The sequence below is a fragment of the Anser cygnoides genome, chromosome 15, assembly GCF_040182565.1.
Source record: "Anser cygnoides isolate HZ-2024a breed goose chromosome 15, Taihu_goose_T2T_genome, whole genome shotgun sequence".
Lineage (NCBI taxonomy): Eukaryota > Metazoa > Chordata > Aves > Anseriformes > Anatidae > Anser > Anser cygnoides.
In genome coordinates, this window is record NC_089887.1 from 16,707,438 (window position 1) to 16,728,410 (window position 20,973).

General features: G+C 39.9%; 1 long non-coding RNA gene across 6 annotated transcripts in view; it reads left to right on the forward strand.

The window, feature by feature from the left end:
- The first annotated feature begins 456 nt into the window (after nt 1–456).
- Nucleotides 457–20,973, forward strand: part of LOC106041232 (uncharacterized) — a 238,313-nt gene continuing 217,796 nt past the window's right edge. For 4 of the 6 annotated variants that reach the window (XR_010825064.1, XR_010825065.1, XR_010825063.1 and 1 more), the window contains exons 1-3: nt 457–1,342; nt 2,394–2,764; nt 5,883–6,004. This is a non-coding gene — a long non-coding RNA (uncharacterized lncRNA). The remainder of the gene's footprint in view (nt 1,343–2,393; nt 2,765–5,882; nt 6,005–20,973) is intronic. The other 2 variants (XR_010825068.1, XR_010825067.1) reach the window with 2 other exon arrangements.

A 20,973-nucleotide genomic window follows, 5' to 3' on the forward strand; every position in this document is an offset into this window, starting at 1 on the left:
AAAAAAAACGCTTCTTGCATCATACTACATTGCTTGCTCAGATCTGAGAAGCAAGATAAAGCACTGCTTTCTCCTGTCCCTTACAGATATTGCTGCATGGATGAATTTCTTAATGGGTTTGCTGGGGAATTATTTTGATTTTTTTTTTTTGATTGATTTTCTAAAGGAGATGTTTCGCATTGGTGAGAGTTGAGTTCCAGCAAATCAGAGTATGGTGTTCTCTCATGCTCATGTTAGTGTTTCTGTGTCTGTTCTTTGACTCATGTTTTTTCTCAGCCGTATGTATTGCTTTTCAACTCTTTTGGGTTCAAACTCGTTATTGTAATGACCAAATGAATCCTATTTCTCATCTTGCAAAACATTACGTTCCTTCCTGAAAATTCATACACGCTCATGGCCTGGCTCTGGGCGAGAAGGTGGCCCAGCACATGGGAGCTCTCTGTGTGATCACTTGCTGTGGGCTCGCTGCATCATGTTCCACAGGCTTTTCTGTATCAGTGTTTCACTTGTAAAAAGGGAACTGAACACCCTCCTTGTCCTACTGTGGAAGATTGTGAGGTATGCCTTTGTACCGTGTCCTCAGGGCACAGTGCCGGCAGCCGGGTCTGTGTGAGGAGAGGCCAGGGCTGCCTGGTGCCAGTCCCAACCGGTCCCAACCGGCTCCAGGCCCCACCGCAGGGCACAGCAGAGCCCCTCAGTGCCACCAATGCTGCCACTAGGAAACTTGTCACTACCCAAATCTGTTTTGACCAGCAATAAATCTCCCTTCACTTGGCACTCTTTAGACTCTTTAGTATAGAGGAGGAGATTGGGAGGGAAGAGACAGGCCCTTCACAGTGCTACACAGCGGGAGGACGAGGGACAACAGACATAAATTGAAAAAACGAGATATTTCACCTGGATACAGTGAAGAACTTTTTCACCATTAGGATAGTAAGGCATTGGAAAAAGTTGCCTAAAGAGGGAGGCAGGCTGTGTGGCCTTGGATGATTTCAGACCTGACTGGATAAAGCCTTGAGCCAGTTCGTCTGAGCTGAGCAGGAAGAGGAGCTGGAGGCTTCCAGTTTGAGGTACTGTGCGGCTCAGTGAACGTCTGCAGGAATAACCTAGAGGCACTGAGGAGCTAGTTGTGTGGGTATAAATATTCTCGAGTGTTTTAAAAATGAATGAAAAAGAACAGGTTTAGACCAGGTGGCTGAATGAGGAAAAGTGAAATAGGGACAAACAGTTTGATTATTTCACATCACTGTCACGCTGCAATTTCCAAGTCATGTCATACATTCATCCGAAGAAGCCTGAAAACTTCAGAGCAAGACACTGTAAATAATTGAACCCTAGACTGGTAGGTAACATCAGTATGGACTGTGTGAAGAGGGAGTATGTGAAAAGAATGAAACTAGGAAGGAACTGTTTTTGTTGTTGTTGTTTCTGTTCGTTGTTGTTTTGTTTTTATTTTATTTTATTTTTTTTTATTTGTCTTGTCTTCCACTTGCCATGTCTGTTTCTATAAAGAGATCTGAACAAATTGCCAGCTAAAATATCACGTGAGTTGCATTCAACTGTTTTCAGTAACAGCAACTCTTTTTCCCCATGTCTTTACAAAATTGTGCACAGCATCTTGAGATAGATAAAATAAGAGCTATATCATGTTACTGTCAATATTAATGATGTCTGAGGTTCCTTCATTAGGGAGCCATTTGTTGGACTGGACATTTCACTCTTGTGCTTCTGTCAGTGAGCTCCCATCTGCAGCTTCTAAGCTGGGGAACAGAGGGCTGTGCGCTTGTCTCGCTTGTATCCTCCAAACCCCTGATAAGAGCATAGTTGTTGTACTTTACGTTAAAACTCTGAAGTGAAAAGCTCTAGTTTTCTTTTTTTCACCCCTTTTTTTTTTTATTCATACCACTGCAGTTTTGCCTCACTTATAAATTATGCACTGTTTGCCCTCTTGAAATTGTCTGCTTTTTGAGTTTTATGCTTTCTACTTTTTTTTTTTTTTCCTTTCTGCACTGCTTTAGGTCACTTTGTATGGTACATGACTCTGAGTGCTATTTATGGGGATTTGATTTATTGCCTTATTCTCTCAAATCTAGCCATTCTATTTATGTATTTTGTTTTGCTCTCTCAGAACCACATTTTCCCTGCAAAGTAGCCTAGGTTGTTTTTGAAAGAGTCCTTTCTGAAAAAGATCTACCTCACATATAGTCTTCAATATCTTTTTAAAAGAGAGAAACAATTTAGCTAAGCAAATCTTTCTCATGTGTTTTTCTTCTTTTCCTATTTTAAATAACCTTAAAAGATGATTGTATGCACAACTCTGTTTTGACGATTTATTTCTCTGAGTTCTAAACTACATCGCACAACAATAGATCTGCACTGTTTTTGTACAACAGATGGCGGGCAGCTTAGATGGGAAGGACTGTCAGAACTGGTCAAGAAGCGTGGGATTTAGCTGCCTACAGGAAGATGTCTAATGGAGCTGGCTAATACAACACAGGACTTGATAGAGACCATGCACCGGATTAACGCAGGTTGTCTGAAATGGTATTAGACACATATATTTAGGAAAATGAATATCCCAATGGTACTGTGTCATTCTCACTCTCTGAACTAAGTTAAACAGGTAGATATTCAAGCTGTCCAAGGAGAAAGGGACCCCAATGTATTTCCTTTCTACGTATCTGCAAATGAAGCTTTTCTAGCCATGAGTTTGGCTGTGTCGTCTGCTGCTGTTCTGTTGTTTGCAGCCTATGTCCACAACTGGGTAAGAGCAGATTGGTGAGTCTTTGTGAAGTTCAAGAACCTGGAAAGTGATAAGGTTAAGGTGGGAGAAATTCCTCTGTTCCTGACCCAAATGCACTTCAAACTAAGCTGAGGTTTGAGGACAAATCCACCCATATCTTAAGTGCTTGTGATTCCACCGTCTCTAAAGCAGATGTTTTCATTCAAAGTAGACTTGAATTTCACCCACAGGTAACACACGACTTTGGAAAAGTCTGTTTTAAAAACATTAAAAAAAATACCCACTGTACACTTTTTACGTCTGCTTTAGAATCACACTGAGCATCTGCATTTAGAGTCTAAGATTAAAGTAGAATGAGTTATGAGCACTGTGTAAGATAATGAACCTCTGTGTAAACTACCTGCCTGAGAGAATGTGTGTCCATGTTTTAATAAGGCCAATATGCCGGGACAAACTACTGTGAGTACTTTGTTTCATTTTTTCTATGCCTTTTTTTTTTGGACTCTGATGAGACCTTACCTAAGTCCTGGCTGTGTGGGAGCCAATTCTTCTTCCAAATTTTATGTTGTCATCTTAGCAGGAGGTTGCTCAGTAGGCTGATGTAAATAAATGATTAGGCAAGGTTTTCGTGCTTTAGATTATAGCTATGAGGCTTTACAGTTCCTTGAGATTAGCTTTGTACCAGTGTAATTACTTAAGCTTTAGAGACATTGTGCTTGATTCCTGATTAAAAACAAACCAAAAAAAATGGAAAGAGATAGGGAATCGAGACATCTATGTCTTTTGTCATTTAAAAGAGCTTGGAGAATCATGTCATTTCTATTCTAATGTCACCTGCAGACATGCACTAAGTGCTATGCTTGCCCTGCCTACCTCGGTGTTAATGATGGGGAGCAGCAGGATGCTACAGAAAGGGCCAAGGAACAGCCGACCTGCACTTGGAGTGCTCCAGCTGAGGGCAACTTATTTCATCTCTCAGCCCTTGTTTCTCCTCTCACCCTGTGTTCAGATGATAAACTTAAAGACAGGACAGCCTAATTCTACGTAAAGGCAAAGTATCTAGCTCGGAGGGACCCTGACTGTGTTTGAGATTAGGTTGTACTGCAGCACAAAATGCAGTCGTGGGAAAACAATGCTGGTGTTCGTGCTCTGTTGAGTCTTGCTTTGAATGTTCCCATCTCCAAAGTGCTTTTCGAAGTGTGTGCAAACTGGGGATGCAGTCTCAGAGTGTGGGTTATGTTGGATATAGCTGAGTTTTTATTTTTTTCTCTCTCTTTTTTTTTTTTTGTGCCTGGCAAAATATTTAAATCTCACTACCATGTTGTTGTTCTCTCAGTTGTTCATGTAGCCGTTTCATTATCCAGCAGCGAAAACAGCCTATTGAGCATAGAATTTGTTTCCAAGGGAATTGTTTCCTGGCCTCTAATCAAGTGGATGCTTTTAGTGCTATAATATCAGATTATTCAGTGTTGTCATATGGGTACTCAGCAATGTTTTTGCATTGTTACAACATCAACATTTCATTAAGCTAAATGTTATTATACAGTTTCAATTATCTGAGTCTTGCTTCTGCAGGCATTTCTAACACCTCCGTGTTAAAGCTAAATGTTTAATTTATATATTTATCTCTTTTATGTGAAAGAGAGGAAAGCTCCTTGTTCTAGCAAGGCAGCGGAGAACTGCCAAAATATGCCAGAGAAGTTACCCTAAAGTAAGCATAGTAACTCCCTTAGTAGAACTGCTGATTTACCATACTTGTGGTATGGTTTGAAATTTAGGTAAAACTAACAGTAAACATAGCAACTTGAAAGAGCAGTATAGCGTGATGTCTCACAAAATACCTCTGGGCAAAACAACCTGTTTAGGACATAGAAAAAAAGATTGAATAGGTTTTTGAATGATAGAAAAGTTACTGGCTGGAGTTTAGATCAGATGATTTTTTACTGGTGTTTAACACAACTAGCACAGGCACCACAGCAGTTAGGAAGAGGAAGGAGGCAGTAAGGACTCTTCACTTGCACGTGGATTTTTGTATGCATGCTTGCATGCGGTCGTGTTTTGCTTGGACAAAGGCAGGGTTTCCAGATAAACCATACCTTCCTGGTAGGTCAAGATAGGGATCAGCAGAGAAACAAGGCAGAACCCGTGGCTTTGGGGAGGAGGGGAAAAGTCTGGCAGCTGTGGCAAGTCAGAGTGGGGCTTTATTACTGTCCTGCTGCTGCCATTGGAATTTCCACAACCTAGAGAGCATTTGTATGAAAGATCCAATCTTATTTTATAAGTTAAAGCAAACTAGCTCACTCCCAATTACCCTTCATCAGTTAATAACCAATTCGGACTTTCTCCTGTTACTCTGATTAGTGCTGAGATGCATACTTTCTGGTATACTGCCAATTCCTTTCCAAATCTCACTCAGACATAGCCTTTGTCTCCTGGCTAGTGACGTCTCTCTGTGTGTCTTGCTTGGTCTGTTGACTTACGCAGCCTGTCTACCTGCACTGAATCAGTGTTTCTGGGAGCCAGCGTTGGGTTTCATTCTTGTTTGTATTTCAGTAGCCCTGGGTACCAGGGAGATGAGCATCTAAGTAGAATGTTGCAAAATATCATGTCAGTCTGTACTGCTTTGAAATAACGTATGCAGTTTAAGAATTAAATAACCGTTGCCATCTCTGTGATGAAGCTTAAAACTATTTAGCTGATTTGCAAGCAGATGAACATACATGAAGACAGAGACTTCTGTAGTGCTCAGAGGATTTAGGCACAGTGGTTCCGTGTTTTTTAGTTGGATTGATTATTCAAACTGCTTAGGTGGGATTAAAAATTTCAAACAGTGGTTATTAAACATTAAATTGAATACTTTGATTTTAATAGTGTTTCAATATAGTAGACACTTTGTATTTTGCTTCAGCTCCTATGCATCCATATGACTTCAACACTGCTTATAACTGCCATAACATTGTACTGTATGTAGGTTTTTGTTCTGTAAACTGTAAGTTAAACTTTCACAAAAGGAAGTTAAATCCTAAATACGTCCTGACAGCTCTATTAATCATATAAAAGCCATGATTTTTGTTATGCATCTTCACAGAGAATTTTATGCATAAAGAATTGCCTGTTTTAATTTGAATACTCTTCACAGAAGAAAAACAGATCTCTGAGAATAACAGCCTGGAAAATGCAGCGAAGCTGTGCTGATGGACCAGAGCAGCCAGGCCGCTGACAATCAAGGAAAGCAGCATCAGGTTATCAGAATATTCCCAGGTAATTTACTACACTGCAGGCATTGTAATGAGTTCCCCAGCAGAAATGGGATGAGCGGCTAAGCAGGCATACCACTGAAAATGCAAAGCTGGTTCTAAAGTCAAGTAGACATTGTCATGTAAGTAGAAATCTGCTTCTTATCCCTGTACAGATTTCAAAATGAATAATAACAAAGATAAAAAAAGGGTCAGGAAAGAATGTGATGCCGTGTTTCTTTGTTCTGTGTCTTAAAGGGAGAACTGACTGACACAAGGTCTGTGCTTAGCTTCCAGGTTGCTGAAAGATGTTTCCGTAAGGGAAGTGCAGCTGTCATGTTATGTGCTGTCACATCGTGATCTTCCTTCATTTCTCAGTAGACGTGTGTATCTTACATAGCAGGTGGTGTACAACCTGCAGAACAATCCATCGCTATTATGGACAAAGTGACCTAGTCAGAGGTGCCCGCTGTAATTAGCATTATGGGAAGAGCATGGAGCTTGGTTCATGCTATGTTAAAATCGTGTTGATGACGTTGACAACAAGTGTATGTTGAAAGACCAGTGCATTTAAAATGAATATTTTTGTTGGCTTCACAGGAACTGTGAAGTTAGTAGCAGCCAAGTGTGTGTAATGTTATGACTAATTTCCGGGTTTTCAAACTATACTATAAATACAAGAGTATTCCTCAATTTTGGTGACTGTATTTTATCCAACTTGAGAACTTTCCTTATAATCTCTGGAGGCTTAGAATGCCTTCCCCAGAAATGGCTGTAGGAAACAGTGTACATGTAATCCTCTGATTTACACAGCAGAGCAGGACTTCAGTGAACTCAGTATCTAAGCAATTTTTTTCTTTCTATGAAGATATTAAGTATCTTCCACAGAAAAATCCTCCACAATCTTATTTGTAGAATGCTCATGTACTAAATACTCATAATTATGTCATGGCTTGTGTCATGTCACTAAATAGTCCTGTCAGAAAGTCTTCCAGGCATGTTATAGTTACGTAACAGCAATGCTGTTCTGTTAGGCAGTGTAATGCATAGCAAGAGAGAACCCCTGGGGGTTTATAGTGAGCAAAGCAAGTAAGCAAGGCGAGAAAGGACCCCGGGGAGTGGAGTTGAAGGTATGCTCACGCTGTAGGCCATGGTCAGTCAAGGGAATTCAGAGGTTCTGTTTTCTAGAGTAGCCTTCTTTGGAGACTATCTTCCTCCTTAACTCTGCTTATTGCTCTTATCTTTTTTTTTTTCTTCTTCTTTTTTTTAAGAATTCCTTGGCTGTATAGTGGAGAAATACATCCAAATCAGAAGTATATTTTCAGGTAGCTGCTATGAGTAATAAAAATTGATTTGGGGAAATAAGGGCCATTTCAGGTAACTAGGTTGTAATGAGAATGAGATGCTTGCCCAAGTCTTGCAGAGTTTCATATAAATCAGTATTTATGACATATTATCCTCTGATTTAACAGACACTGTGTTAAGGACTAGTGTTTGGAATAGTGGAGGCAAAGCTGAGGCTGTCAGAGGGAATATCTGCACAAGTAATAAAAGCACAGTTTACCAGAAAGGAAATCCTTACACAAGGATGTAAAAATTGCCAAGTTTTGAAATGCGAGAAGATTTCCTCAGCTAAACTTAATCAACTAATTTGTGTAATTGTTCTAATGAAATTTTATCTTCAATAGTATTTCTACACAGACATGCAAATTATGAAATACTAAGAGCATGACACAATACAAAGGGAAGATGGAATAAATGGAGTCAAAGCCAGAGGTGGTGGTACTTATAAAGTGAACCTGGTCCTGTGGTGTCATGTCTGTTTCTAATTTTCTTAATAATTGATCAAAACGGTGTGATCTGTTTTTTGGTTTGCAGAAGGGAGACTAACAAAAAAGTATTAAAATCCACTGTGTTGGCGTTGTTTCTGCTCTGTATTTTGAAAAAGCAGTTTGACTTTGTGTATTTTATAATGTTAATGAATGATTTTCTATTTTAGCAGTAATCAGAGAGGCTTTGAGTAATCATTAACATTAAATATTTTTAATTTTGTAGAGGAGGATACGTTCACTAAAGGTTACTAAGAGAATCATCCACATCATCTATTTTCATCAGTGTTTGAATCATGGAATTATGTCCTAAGTAATGACAAAAATCAATCACTATACCACCAGTGTTAAATAAATAAATGAATAATATAGGATGCTTGAGATGACTACAGAGGCATTAGATTGGCATTGACTCAGGAGTAGTCATGAAAATGTTGGAGTAGAATGTAGTCAATAAAAAAATTAAGGACAAATGTAGTCTTAAAGCAGATAGAATAAAACTGTATTTGTTAAAGTCACAATAAAGTTGATGGTACACCATCAGAAGACACAGAAGGAGATCACTATATTGAATTCATTTAAAGGACTGATGTGTGTTTTTGGTGTAGTTGCTTAGGAAAAGAGAAAGGGGGAATCATTTTCCCTGCATTGGTATGGAGAATAGGCATAGACAACTTGTTTTCGTGCTTGAGAATCAAGCTTTGGATTAGATGAGGAGACAAATTGGAAAGATCTGCAGAGGTGAGAAGGATCAGTGCAACAAGAAAGTGCACAGGGCTCAGAAACATGTATCTGGGCAGAGCATGGAGAGTTCACTGTTTTGATCTATTTTCATACTTTAATTGGAATTCTGTGCTGTAGTTGTGTCCGGTCTTGGGTGTCTTACCTTCCAGGATATGCTACAGATACTGTGATACTGAATTATTTTTCAGGAGGAAAAGGAACATTTTGGGGCTTCAGGACATCAACCTAATAAGTTTAAAAGAAAATTTGCCCTTACAACTTACAGCCCTGTGCAGGCAAACAGATTTGTTTGGTTCATTGATTGGAAAGAGTCTCTGTTCTTGCTAACTTAGTTCCTTGTATTGTTTAAGTCACAATCTGGTGGGAAATGAGGCACTGTTGTTTGTATGTTATAGTTCCTTGTCTTTGAGTATAATTGCAATTATGTTCTGTGGCTATAACAAATGCTCTGAATGTATTATAAGAAGGCAGGAGGGAAGGAAAAACCTGCTGCATTGCAGTACAGAGCCTATTCCCATTTCCTAATATAATTTACTTACAATGAATTCTGCAAATTATTCATAAAACAGCAGCGGGCCTCATTTAACAACACGACAGGGCTGCATGTAATTAGAACTGCTTTAAAAAGTGTTTTTCCCCTCTATAGATCAATTGTTCCTGCTATAAATGTTGCTAAAACAACATGTACATTTTTTTCTTCACTGTAAAGTGCCGTGCCCCCATCTGAGGAAGTAAACCTAGCTCTTAGTCTGGGAGTGCTAGGTGAATGCTCTGGGTGAAACAGTCTACGGTGACCTGCCCTGAATATGGCTTACCTGTTCCTTCTCAAGAGTTAGCAAATTGATATGGCTTTACAGAGACACAGCTGGAGCCATGCTCTACCCATATCAAGAGCATCAAGGTTTAATATCAAGACTGGGCAGAACCATTGTAGGTGACCCATTTCATCCAGAGGAGAGTCAACAATGCTATACTTCTATTTACACATCCCAGTATGGTGTCTGAATTGTAATTTCACAAAGTCAGGCCATTTCTCTGATGTGCCAAAGTAGAAAGTATACATTTCTAGTATGTGCCTAGAAGGGTATCTCTGCTATCACTTCATTTAAAACATTTTGGGTTTTAAATGAAATTTTAATTTTGTGATAATTTCCAAGGTAATGGAACCTAATGCCACTGAGATGGTAGTCATGTGCAGTCAAACCTGTCTGAAGTAACTGGTAAATAAATAAATAAATAAATAAATAAATACTTTTTTTTATTTTTCTGAAGGCATCCACTGCTCTAAGTGGATTTAGTTCTCTGCTTTAAGCTATTTGATGAATTGACCAGATCACAGATCCTGGTTCTATTTGAAGACTGTAGCTCTCCTGACAAGTACTACCAGAGTAAGGCAGTGCTGTTGGAGAGTAAGGGAGGAGATGACAGGGAAAAGGAGATGCTGCTTCAAGACATTTCCACTGCAGGGTTTAAGTGTGTGAAATGCTAAAACAAACAAACAAAACACCAAAAACACAAACAAAAAACCTACAGCCCTCTAGCAGTCCTAATGTTTAAAAGCGTAATTCAAAACTCACTAAAGTTGAGGGGGATCTTTCCATTAACTTCATTGGGCTTTAGCTCAAGCTGTGAATGTTTAACAAATGGTTGTTATGTTCCATTTAGATAATTATCTCTTCCTTTCTCCCTTTTCAGATTGTTCAAGTTTGCTTTGCCCACAGCATTATTTTGTATGTCATTTGTCTCTCTCTCTAGTGCTTCTATGCCAGTGGCCTAACTTTAAATGGGATTTAGATTAGCTATATAATTATGTTTTCTTGGTCTGTGTTGAACAATAATTCTTGTGTTCAAATCACAAAACATGTAAGTCAGATAATGCCATAGAGACTTAGGAGGTCAGTCCTTTACAAGAAAAATTATAGGTTAGAAGGGTGGGACTTTGTTGATCTTTTATTTTCATTTCAGCATTTCCTTTCTCAGACCTCACTTGGTCAGGCCTTTGCAAATGTTAACTAGTCAATCATATTATTTTTCAAGGTATGGGGAATAAAGTTGGTGTATCGGATGAAAAGAGTGTATTTAAGCATAAGCATGGTAGGTGATGAGTGCCAAATTCTCAGGTGAGCTTAAACCAAGCTCCTTTAACTTATATCTTTAACTACAGCATGCTGTGGTGATTTATTTCCCCTGGTGACCAGGCCCAGCCAGACTCCAAAGCAGAAAGGACAGTCTGTATATAAAAAGGGGTGAGACTGCCAAGGGACAGGTCCTTCATGCCTCTTGTTCCACAACATATGCACAAAAGGGCTATTCCTTTATACATTTAAAATAACACCTGGACCATACAAGACCCAATTTCTTTCCTTGAGATACTGTAAAGAGTCAAACATTATTTAAAAATTCAGTTTCTGGTGAAGTTTTCTCATAAATATATTGTATTTGATGAAAGGGGAAGAAAAAACAGTGACTTGTCATTATCAGTGCAAGTGTTTCAGTTTATTGAGTCCTTAGAGTAACTCCTGGAGGTCGAAAAAGTCCTCAGTGTTTCCTTGGGATATCAACAGGTGCTTCTGTCTGGAACCTTATGAACTTCTTGGGGACTAACAAGTTAGGTCAAAAAGACATTTATGGGGATTGGATTCTGTCCTGCACTTCAATTTAGCATTTCATCCTAATACAGCAAGTCATGGCACTTAAACACACGCTTTAACTTTAACGGGCTATTGCTTGTGCGTATGTTTAAGTGCTTTGATGAAAAGCACTTGATGAGGGGAGAAGGAGAGTGTAAGATAGGAAATTACAGCATGCGTAGAAAGAGTGAAGCAGATAAACAGAAATATGATTGTTGGGAGAAGGAGGCAGTGACTAGGCTGTGCTGGATAGGGGAGATTTACTGGCTGGAAAACATTTTATTAAAATTTAAGGAGAGAGGGAGAGGCTTTAACCAGACAGGTTTTTTATTTCTTTATCTCAGAATGGTGATCTCTATGAGAGGGGCAAGGAGCTCACCTGAAGTAATTCCACTGAAATGATAAGTGTCTGGTTTTAGGGCCGGCAAGAACTTTGAGAATTTTTCATGAAAGAAAAGTTTGTCTTAAAAAAATGAAAAAAATAAAATGAGGTTCAAAAGTAAGTTTTCAGTCTACAAAAATAAAAATTTCCTAGAATTTACAGAACAGTTAATAGCGACTGAAAGCAAACCTTCACTAAATAGCCACCAGTTGGAAGGTTTTACTTGGCCTGGTAAGAATTTTGCTCACACCAAGATCCTTGACTTGGGTTTTGAAGTACTCATGACAGATAAGTACCCTAAATACCGGGCATAGATTCAATCCCTGTTTCTTGTCCTAGAAACTTTTAAAACAGGACAGCTTAACAAGAGAGACTGAGGCTGTAGATTAGGCCAGTTGCATGAGATTCCTGCTTATTTTTGTGTAGGTATGTCCTATCTCTTCTGCCCTTAATGTGATTAAAAACAAAAAAAAACAACAAAAAATGAAACAAAAAATGAAGCCCCACTATTCTGGACCATAAAAGATGCTTGCACAAAAAATGCAATTACACTTCCTCCATTTTTTTGCAGACAGGCCCCATTCTACAGAGGCGGGGAAAAAGGCATCAAAACAAATTCCCAAGTAGATTTTCTCCCTGCCCATTTATATGCATAACTAGTACCTCACTGCTAGTCCACTAGCAGGCACGCAGTAGCACAAAGACTTGGGAAGGAAGCTCATTGAAAAAGAATTCACATTTGCTATTCTTTACAGCCCTGGTGTTCGGTTATGTGCAGCTTTCAGCTGTTGTCTTTTTCAATAGAGGCTCTCTCAAGCTGTTCAAAGGGAAAATGTGACAAAATGTGACAGTAAATGCTAACAAAGAACCATCCTACAATTTCCCATATTGATGAGGAAATCCAACAGATTTCTGTAAACAACCCTTTTTCTTCCTAGATGTCTGCTGACATCAGGGCTCTGGAACTATGTATAGTAACCAGTACTGCAGGAATACAGCTAGCCTTTAAAGAGGGATTTAAACCCATAATTTTTTCTCACCTATGGTACTGTATGAGTGTGGGAAGGCAGAGAGGCAAGGTGAGCATTCCTCTCCTGTGTTAATGAGGCTTCTCCAACTGACATATTAGATAAGCAGAACCAGGGCTCTAGTCCCAAATCTTTGTGCAACTACTTCCAGCCACAGTAGATCCTGTCTCTCACCAGGCTGTGCAATGGGACCCTTCAAAGGATGTTCTCAAGGTGAGAACTCCTTAAAAGCTAAGCCACAAGTCTGTCAGTAGGAGTAGTAAGGTAATGGGAGTCCTAATGCCATTGGTATTAATTGATGCTAGTACTTTATTTTGGCATATGCTGATTGGCAAAACTTCTGTTCAAAGATACATTCACACTGAATTCTTTCAGCATAACCAGGCTAACAGAGCTACCAGTAACGAGGTCTATGTGGAAGATTGCTGGCACCACTGAGGAAAGGAGGTGGCAGCTGCAGGAGACTGGAGTGTAGCCAGACAGCCTGACGCTATCCTGATGGAGTGGGCTACTGGCCACTGCAGCATAGGATGAGGATGAGAGAGTGAGAGGAGCTTCTCCAAGCCTACTTCCCAGAGGAAGGAAGCAGCTCCATTTCCTCAGTCTTTGGACAAGTGAAGGTACAATGTCAAGCACGTGAGCCTCAGACATACAGCTTCCCCCATAAATATACATGATAGGACTGACAGTTTTTCAGTTTTTCTGTTAAGAATGAGCCTTGTGAGGCATTAACATAATCAAAGCCTGCTCCTTACAATTAGGGGCACTGATGTGGCCGTAAGACTGACAATGTCATCCTGTACTTGTTTGACCAAAAAGGAGGAGGGAATAAGACTATACAAAGTATTGGAGGGAAGTTTACAGCACGTGGTGTCTGGCTCTGAGAAGGTGCATTTCCCATGGATGTTACAGATCAGCATCTAAGAAAGCTTTCAGCTATCTGTTTCTGTAAATCTCTGTTCAGCAGAGCACAAAAGCGTGTCTTATTTTGCAATCAAATGCATGTAAACGTATGTTGATAATGCTGATTTAAAGTTGTGCTTATGTGAGCTGTGCAAGAAGGCTGCTATGTTTAAAGCAGCCAGTCACACAGGTTTGTCCTGTGGTGGCTGGAAAGTGGTAGAAGAGCTCAGTAACACAGGTAAGTCTCTGCCATTTCTCTTGCAGTCATGGCTGAGATTATTTTCATGCAACATATTTTCCAGAGATATCGTTTATTACACAGAGTTTCTACAACAAAATGATGAGTCATAAAGAGAAAGGAAGCTCAATTTTGCTTTCAGGTATGCTTCTATTTTGGCAAGTTTCTTTTTAATTTCTTTTCTTTACCCGTTTTCGTTGGAACTCAAGTGTCTTTCCTCGCTGGGACTATAGTCAGACAGTTAACAACATATCAACACCATATTTCTACAGCTTAATCCTTCTAGGCTCAAATAGCCCTAGCAGGCCAGAATCTTCTGGGCTCACTTAGTGTGAAGTGTAGAACCGAAACGATGAGATGGATGCTCAAATGGGAAAGCCCCAGCTGACCTTAAGATGCTCTCTCTAGCAGTTCTGTTTCCTCTGAATCAATCACCCTCTGTTAGTTCTCTTAGTTCGTCCCCGATTTTCTTGAGGAAAGAAGTAGTCCTCTGAGAATGGCATAGTACTCCTGTACAAAATGCTAAGCTCAGTCTCTTTCTCTACATGCAGTGTACACAGTGCAGGAGTGTTATACACCCGTGCAGTCAGAGTGACCTGCTGTAGCATTAATAAAATATTCAGTGATGTAGGTTGATCTTGCTTGGCTGAAGGAGAGTGGGAGAGAGAGAAGGTGGTAAAAAGGTGAAAGAGCTTTTCTTTTCTGTTGTGCCCACTTCACACCTTCCTGTGCTGGGTGACTCCCAAGCTCCCTAAGACCTGCAGATGAGCTGCAGTGCTGCAACAACATTGCGGGTGCCTAGAGCTGTGGTAGGAGTGTTTCCTTCACTTTGTCTCTGCTGTACCGGCTCTGTTCTACGCTGAGGTAACAAATCACTTAAAGTAAGGAAAAGACAGAACTGTGGCTTCCTTTCTTCTCTGCATTCACCTGGAAAATTTATTGGGCATTGAAAGGCGTTTTGGCTCTGATGCTTGAGAGGTGACATTAGAAATGACATTTCCCTGGGCACAGGGAGGGATTACGTCTCTACTTAGGCTATGGCTGAGGGATAACCAGGAGGTAAGACAGCCAGAAATTGTGTTCCAAATTGTTCCACTGGGATATTCATAGCAGTTTTTTCTTTCAGCTGTCTTCACTACAGCATGGACTGTGAACCACACACTGTAAAATAGGGGAAGAAATACATAGGGCTGGTGGCCACAATTCACATAGAAAAATGGGACAGTGTAATCGATCTTTAAAGTCAGGATCTGGGAATTTTTTAGATGAATCTCTTTTGATAACTTTTCTTTACAGTTTTGTTAATTTTGCATTTGTTTCTCAAAAGCAACCAACAATTGGTTATTCATTACCAATGCATTCTTGCTTAAAAACAAACAAACAAACAAACAAAACAACACCAACCAAAAAACAAAACAAAACCCTTCACAGGTATTTTATCTGAAAGTTTTGACTTTTCAATTCTGAATCAACCTATGACCATAGGGATTCACAACCAGAGAAACTCTTGTGTATGGCCTCAGTCCAGCAAAGCACTTAAGCACATGCTTGATTTTAATTTTGAACTAAATGGGGCAGTGAATCACATGCTTCAGTCTCAAATGAGGTTAAAATTGAAATTAGCCATGTGTCTCTGCTTTCCTGCATGGGGATCATGTACACTACTTCTTGTGCTTGCCAGCATTTCCATTACTGAGAAATATTAATTCTGCTTGCTTTTTATCATCTATTTTTTAATTGTTCTGAATACTTTTTGTTTTGTTTTGTTTTGTTTTTTGTTTGTTTCTTTATCCAATGGATCTTATTTCTGTGAAAACCTATTTGGCATGCACAAACTGGTATCAAGATAGAATCCCAAGGCAATTGCCTTGTGGAGTTTTTTTTTTCTTTTGCCTTCTTGAAAGTTCTTTAGTTTATTCGCTATCACAGATAGATAGGAATTAAAAGGTCATTTAAAACAGCTACTGCTGTCTCCCTGATCAAAGAGTTTAAAAATCATATTTGCTATATTGAAAATACCCTAGAGAATGGAAGGAATTATGATTTGCAGTTGTCTGATTAGAAGAAGAAAAATCAGAAATTAATTTCAGTGAGTTCTACACTCAGAATCTTTTGAAAGTTGGAGATAAGGTGATCTCATTCCTAGATCTTTCGTTGTAAATCATTCAGCTGAAGAATAACAAAATGATCTCTCATCTATGTTATTAATACGGCATATACTTCTCAATGTCTATCAGAATAATGGTGTAATGAGCAGAAATAAATGGAGGAAACATGTAAGTGGATGACCATAGTTTAGTTTATTGCTTTTAAGTTATTTTAATACGCTTTTCTGTGCTGGAGGGACCATGGATCCAGCTTCTTATTGCTGGCCTGGAGCTTTGGGCCTTTTGACAGATAGATGAGGGATTGGATGTACGTGGTTTCTGGTGGCACTTAAAAAGGAGTAAGGCAAAATAAGTTGTCAAGAAAAAAAAGTCAGCTTTGTAGTAGATATTCTTCCACAGCCAATTTCTGTTTCTTCCTCCCTTTGATAGTATGTTATGAGCTCAATGAACAGGTTTGTCTCTCTCTCTCTCAATCTCTGTATTTCCTTTCATGGTTTGATCCAGGCTCTTAGTGGAGCCTCATACCTAGTCTTTCCATCTCAGGAATGTGTAAGATTTTCATTTTCTCAGCACTGTTCTATTGAATCCTGAGCGTCTCACCTTTGCCGAGTCAAATTGCTGCATGGCTGTGTCCCAAGCTGAAGTACACGTGTGTCCTGAGGGTATTGGGAGCTGGAAGGCACTGAGCTGAGTTTAATACCCAGAGCTGGATAAAGCTGTTCCTTTTTTAAAAGGGTTTTACAGGGTTCAAAAAAAAGATCCCTGTTGCTGATATCAGGATCAGATTCTCCAGTGTAGTTATCTGCAATTTAACAAATTGTTAAATTTGTTTTCCTTATTATTTTTGTGGTTTATCCTTACCCTTTAGTGCTCTTAATGAGGGGTGTAGCCCTACTCCTTTTGCTTACATAGGAAAGATTTGTGCTCCAGGAGCTGCTTTCAAAACTTGTCACCAGTCATTGAATGTGTTGATTATTAAGGTATTTTATAGTTTTTCATATTCCCTTTTGTATCTCTTTCTTGGTGGAATTGTCCTTCAAATTTGGGAAGTATGTATTGATTCCTTCGGTCCATTCACAGAAACATTTCCATTTTTGTTGGCTTAAGTGTTTTCCCATGTTTACTTCCCATGTTTACTTAGAGGCAATGTTTTAAAAAATGCTAATGTTATGAATTTATTTTAATAGTTCTGACTAATGATTCATTTTTTTACCCATTCTTTTGCTCTGTATTTCCCTTGGTATTTAAATCTTACACTTCATCTAAGCTGGTATTACTTAAGCATTAGGTAAGGGTTGCTTACAAGAAAGCTTAATTTAAGGATGATTCTGAAGAGCCACCTGTAGTATGTGAATTGAACTTGAATTGGGAAATCCCATTATCGAGTGTACACAGTCGTTTTCTGCATCTCCATTATGTGCATGGAGTTTTGTGCAAATAGTAATAACATTGATTAATTTTAGGCATGGTAAATATGCAAAGTGGGAAGAGGTATCTAAATGCTCAAGCTGAATTTGCAAAGACTTGTAAGAGCTACATGAAGATTCTGTTAATTTAGAACAAGGTGCATGCAATCTCTAATGAACCATCTTTGGCTGGATTTTAATGCAGACAAACAGTATTGTCACTGGCCTTATCAAGCAGAGAAACTACCTCAATTTATAATTTGGGATAATCTCCGTTCTCCTCTGGCCAACACAGACAGGAAGAGGACAGACGTAAGAACAGAGTGGGATTCATTTTAACTTGATCGTTTGGCTTGGTATGCAATGGAAGTAATGCAGTTGAGGTGACTTAGAAATTAGTTAATATAATTTCTTAATATGCAACGTTTAATTGTTTTACTTGTGGAAAACATATCTAAATTATTTTATCTAAATTGTCTCAGGAAATGTTACTGTGTATGATGGCCCCAGCAGCGAGGTCACCAGCACAGTAAGATCCCAGGTATGTTCACAGTAATCAGAAATGTTAGTTGACAAGCCAAGAAAGGAAATTTTGAACCTGCTTAAGAGAGGCACTCCTACAGCAGGACTTAATGACACGGGTAAAGTTTCTATTTGTGTTCTACCATTCATACTTGATAAGAAAATAGAGGCTTTTCTTTTCTTTAATTTTTTTTTTAAGTGTTGAGAACCTCTCAAATTTGTCAAAAGACAAATGAAAGGTGGTCTTTAATGCTGTAGCTACCAGCTGTGTTCAGAGCTGAGCAACAGGAGTTATTTCAAATATTCTTGGACTCTTACACAGATATTTGAGGGCTTCATTTTGCAATATACATATATATGCACTATTACACAGATGACCCTTTTCTCCACCTCTTGTTTAAACATCTTTTATACTCTTTTCCATTTTCTTCTTTTGATTTTGCTTTCATTGTCTACCTTTGCCAGTTTCCTGCATTTTTCCTAGTGCTGCCATGATCCTGTAAGACTCCAGCATGCCCTGACACTTTCGGTATTTGGGAAGAGAAATCTCCACATGCCCCCAGATCCACACTTTCATCATTTACTGCTCAACTCAGTATCCTATGTCTAATCCAAGATCCTGCTGTTGCTTGGTGTCTTAGCCCTCTCTAGGGCTGAGTTTGACCTGACATAGTTTATACACTGAGAGAGAAGTGTTTTTCTCTGTGACAGGATTCCTTTATGACATGAGGAACCATGGATAACAATAAATAAAAATCAGCAAAGCAAACTAAATGGGATACCCTGCAAGCTCAAGTTGAACTTGCATCTGCACACACACTGATTCTTCACCCTACCTAGTGAACCATCTTTTTAAGTTGCTTTGAGTGAAATAAATAGGAGAGATATTTCAATAGAAATAGTCTATGGTGATAGTTATGCGATGGAATTTTAAAATTTCACCATTAGAAACTAATTCCAGCTTCAGTTTAGAGAGAGGAATCAGGGATTGTTTTGAAACCCTGGCAACTCCCAAATTATCATTGCTTGTAAATCCAATGTCAGAGCCCTGATGTTCTCAGACAACCAGGGCCATATACTCTGTGACAGCATCAGTTTCTGGTGGCCTAGGAAGACAAACACAGGACCTCCAGCTAATACAGTTTAAAGACCATTGGTACAAGAAGAATGCCATGGCTCTGCCTTTTCACGCGTACTCTGGAGACTGATTAGGCAATGTAAGGGCCATGCTATGAGAGCAATGCTCAGAAAAGCAAAGCATTGCCCTGAGATGCCAAATAGCACTTCAGGGACTATTGTCTTTGCATGCTGCATTCAGACCACATCAAGTTAAGCTCAATTATTTCCACTACTCAGTAGATTTCATCTGAAGTATGTGGAAGAATGGCTACAGAGACTACTCCCCAGAGGAAAGGACATGAATTCTGAGGTAAAGAGAAATGACGGACATGCCATTTCTATGTGAGACGTGAACTTAATTTATGAATTTAGAAAAAAAGATGTTTAGTATTTTCTTCATGTGGCAACTTGGACTCCAGCTACTATCTGCTCTGATGATCACCTATAATACTAGATGATGACTTTGTCAATGGTTTGCAAAGGTTTGATGTACATGAGATTTTTAGTAATAATTCTCTAGAAGAAAAGGAAGCAGAATATTTATGTAGAAACTCTGATGTGGTTGGCTGAACTGACGAGAAATTGCTGAAGATATGTTGATGCCACAAGTGTAACAAGGGAAAGCTACACAGGTCACTCATGTCCTCACAGGGGACTTCAACTTCCCAGACATATCCTGGAAATGCAATACAGCTCAGAGGAAGCAGTCTAGGAGGTTTCTGGAGAGCGTGGAAGATAGTTTCCTGACGCAACTGGTTAGTGATTCTACCAGGGGAGGTGCCCCGCTGGACCTTCTGTTCACAAACAGAGAAGGACTGGTGGAAGATGTGGTGGTCGGGAGCTGTCTTGGGCAGAGTGACTGCGAAATGGTACAGTTCTCTATTTTTGGGGAAGTCAGGAGGAGGACCAGTAAAACTGCTGTCTTAGACTTCCGGAGGGCAGACTTTGAGCTGTTCAGGACACTGGTTGGCAGAGTCCCTTGGGAGGTGGTTCTGAAGGGCAAAGGAGTCCAGGAAGGCTGGGCACTCCTCAAAAAGGAAATCTTAATGGCTCAGGAGCAGTCTGTCCCCACGTGCCCAAAGATGAGCTGGCGTGGAAGAAGACCAGCCTGGCTAAACAGAGAGTTGTGGCTAGAGCTTAGGAAAAAAAAGAGGGTTTAAGATCTTTGGAAAAGAGGGCAGGCCACTCAGATGGATTATAAGGGTGTTGTAAGGATGTGTAGGGACAAAATTAGAAAGGCCAAAGCTCATCTGGAGCTCAATCTGGCTACTGCTGTTAAAGACAACAGAAAATGTTTTTATAAATACATTAACACAAAAAGGAGAACTAATGAGAATCTCCATCCTTTACTGGATGCGGGGGGAAATTTAGTGACGAGAGATGAGGAAAAGACTGAGGTGCTTAATGCCTTCTTTGCCTCAGTCTTTAGTAGCAAGACCAGTTGTTCTCCAGATACCCAGTACCCTGAGCTGGTGAAAGGGGTTGGGGAGCAGGATGTGGCCCTCACAATCCATGATGAAATGGTTGGTGACCTGCTACAGCACTTGGATGTACGCAAGTCGTTGGGGCCAGATGGGATCCACCCGAGGGTGCTGAGAGAACTGGCAGAGGAGCTGGCCAAGCCGCTTTCCATCATTTATCAGCAGTCCTGGCTATCGGGGGAGGTCCCAGTCGACTGGCGGCTAGCAAATGTGATGCCCATCTACAAGAAGGGCCGGAAGGTAGACCCGGGGAACTACAGGACTATTAGTTTGACCTCAGTGCCAGGGAAGATCATGGAGCAGATTATCTTGAGTGTCATCATGCGGCACTTGCAGTGCAACCAGGCAATCAGGCCCAGTCAGCATGGGTTTATGAAAGGCAGGTCCTGCTTGAAGAACCTGATCTCCTTCTATGACAAAATGACGCGCTTGGTGGATGAGGGAGAGGCTGTGGATGTTGTCTACCTTGACTTCAGTAAGGCTTTTGACACCGTTTCCCACAGCATTCTCCTTGAGAAACTGGCTGCTCATGGCTTGGACTTGGCGTACGCTTCGTTGGGTTAAAAACTGGCTGGATAGCTGGGCCCAAAGAGTTGTGGTGAAT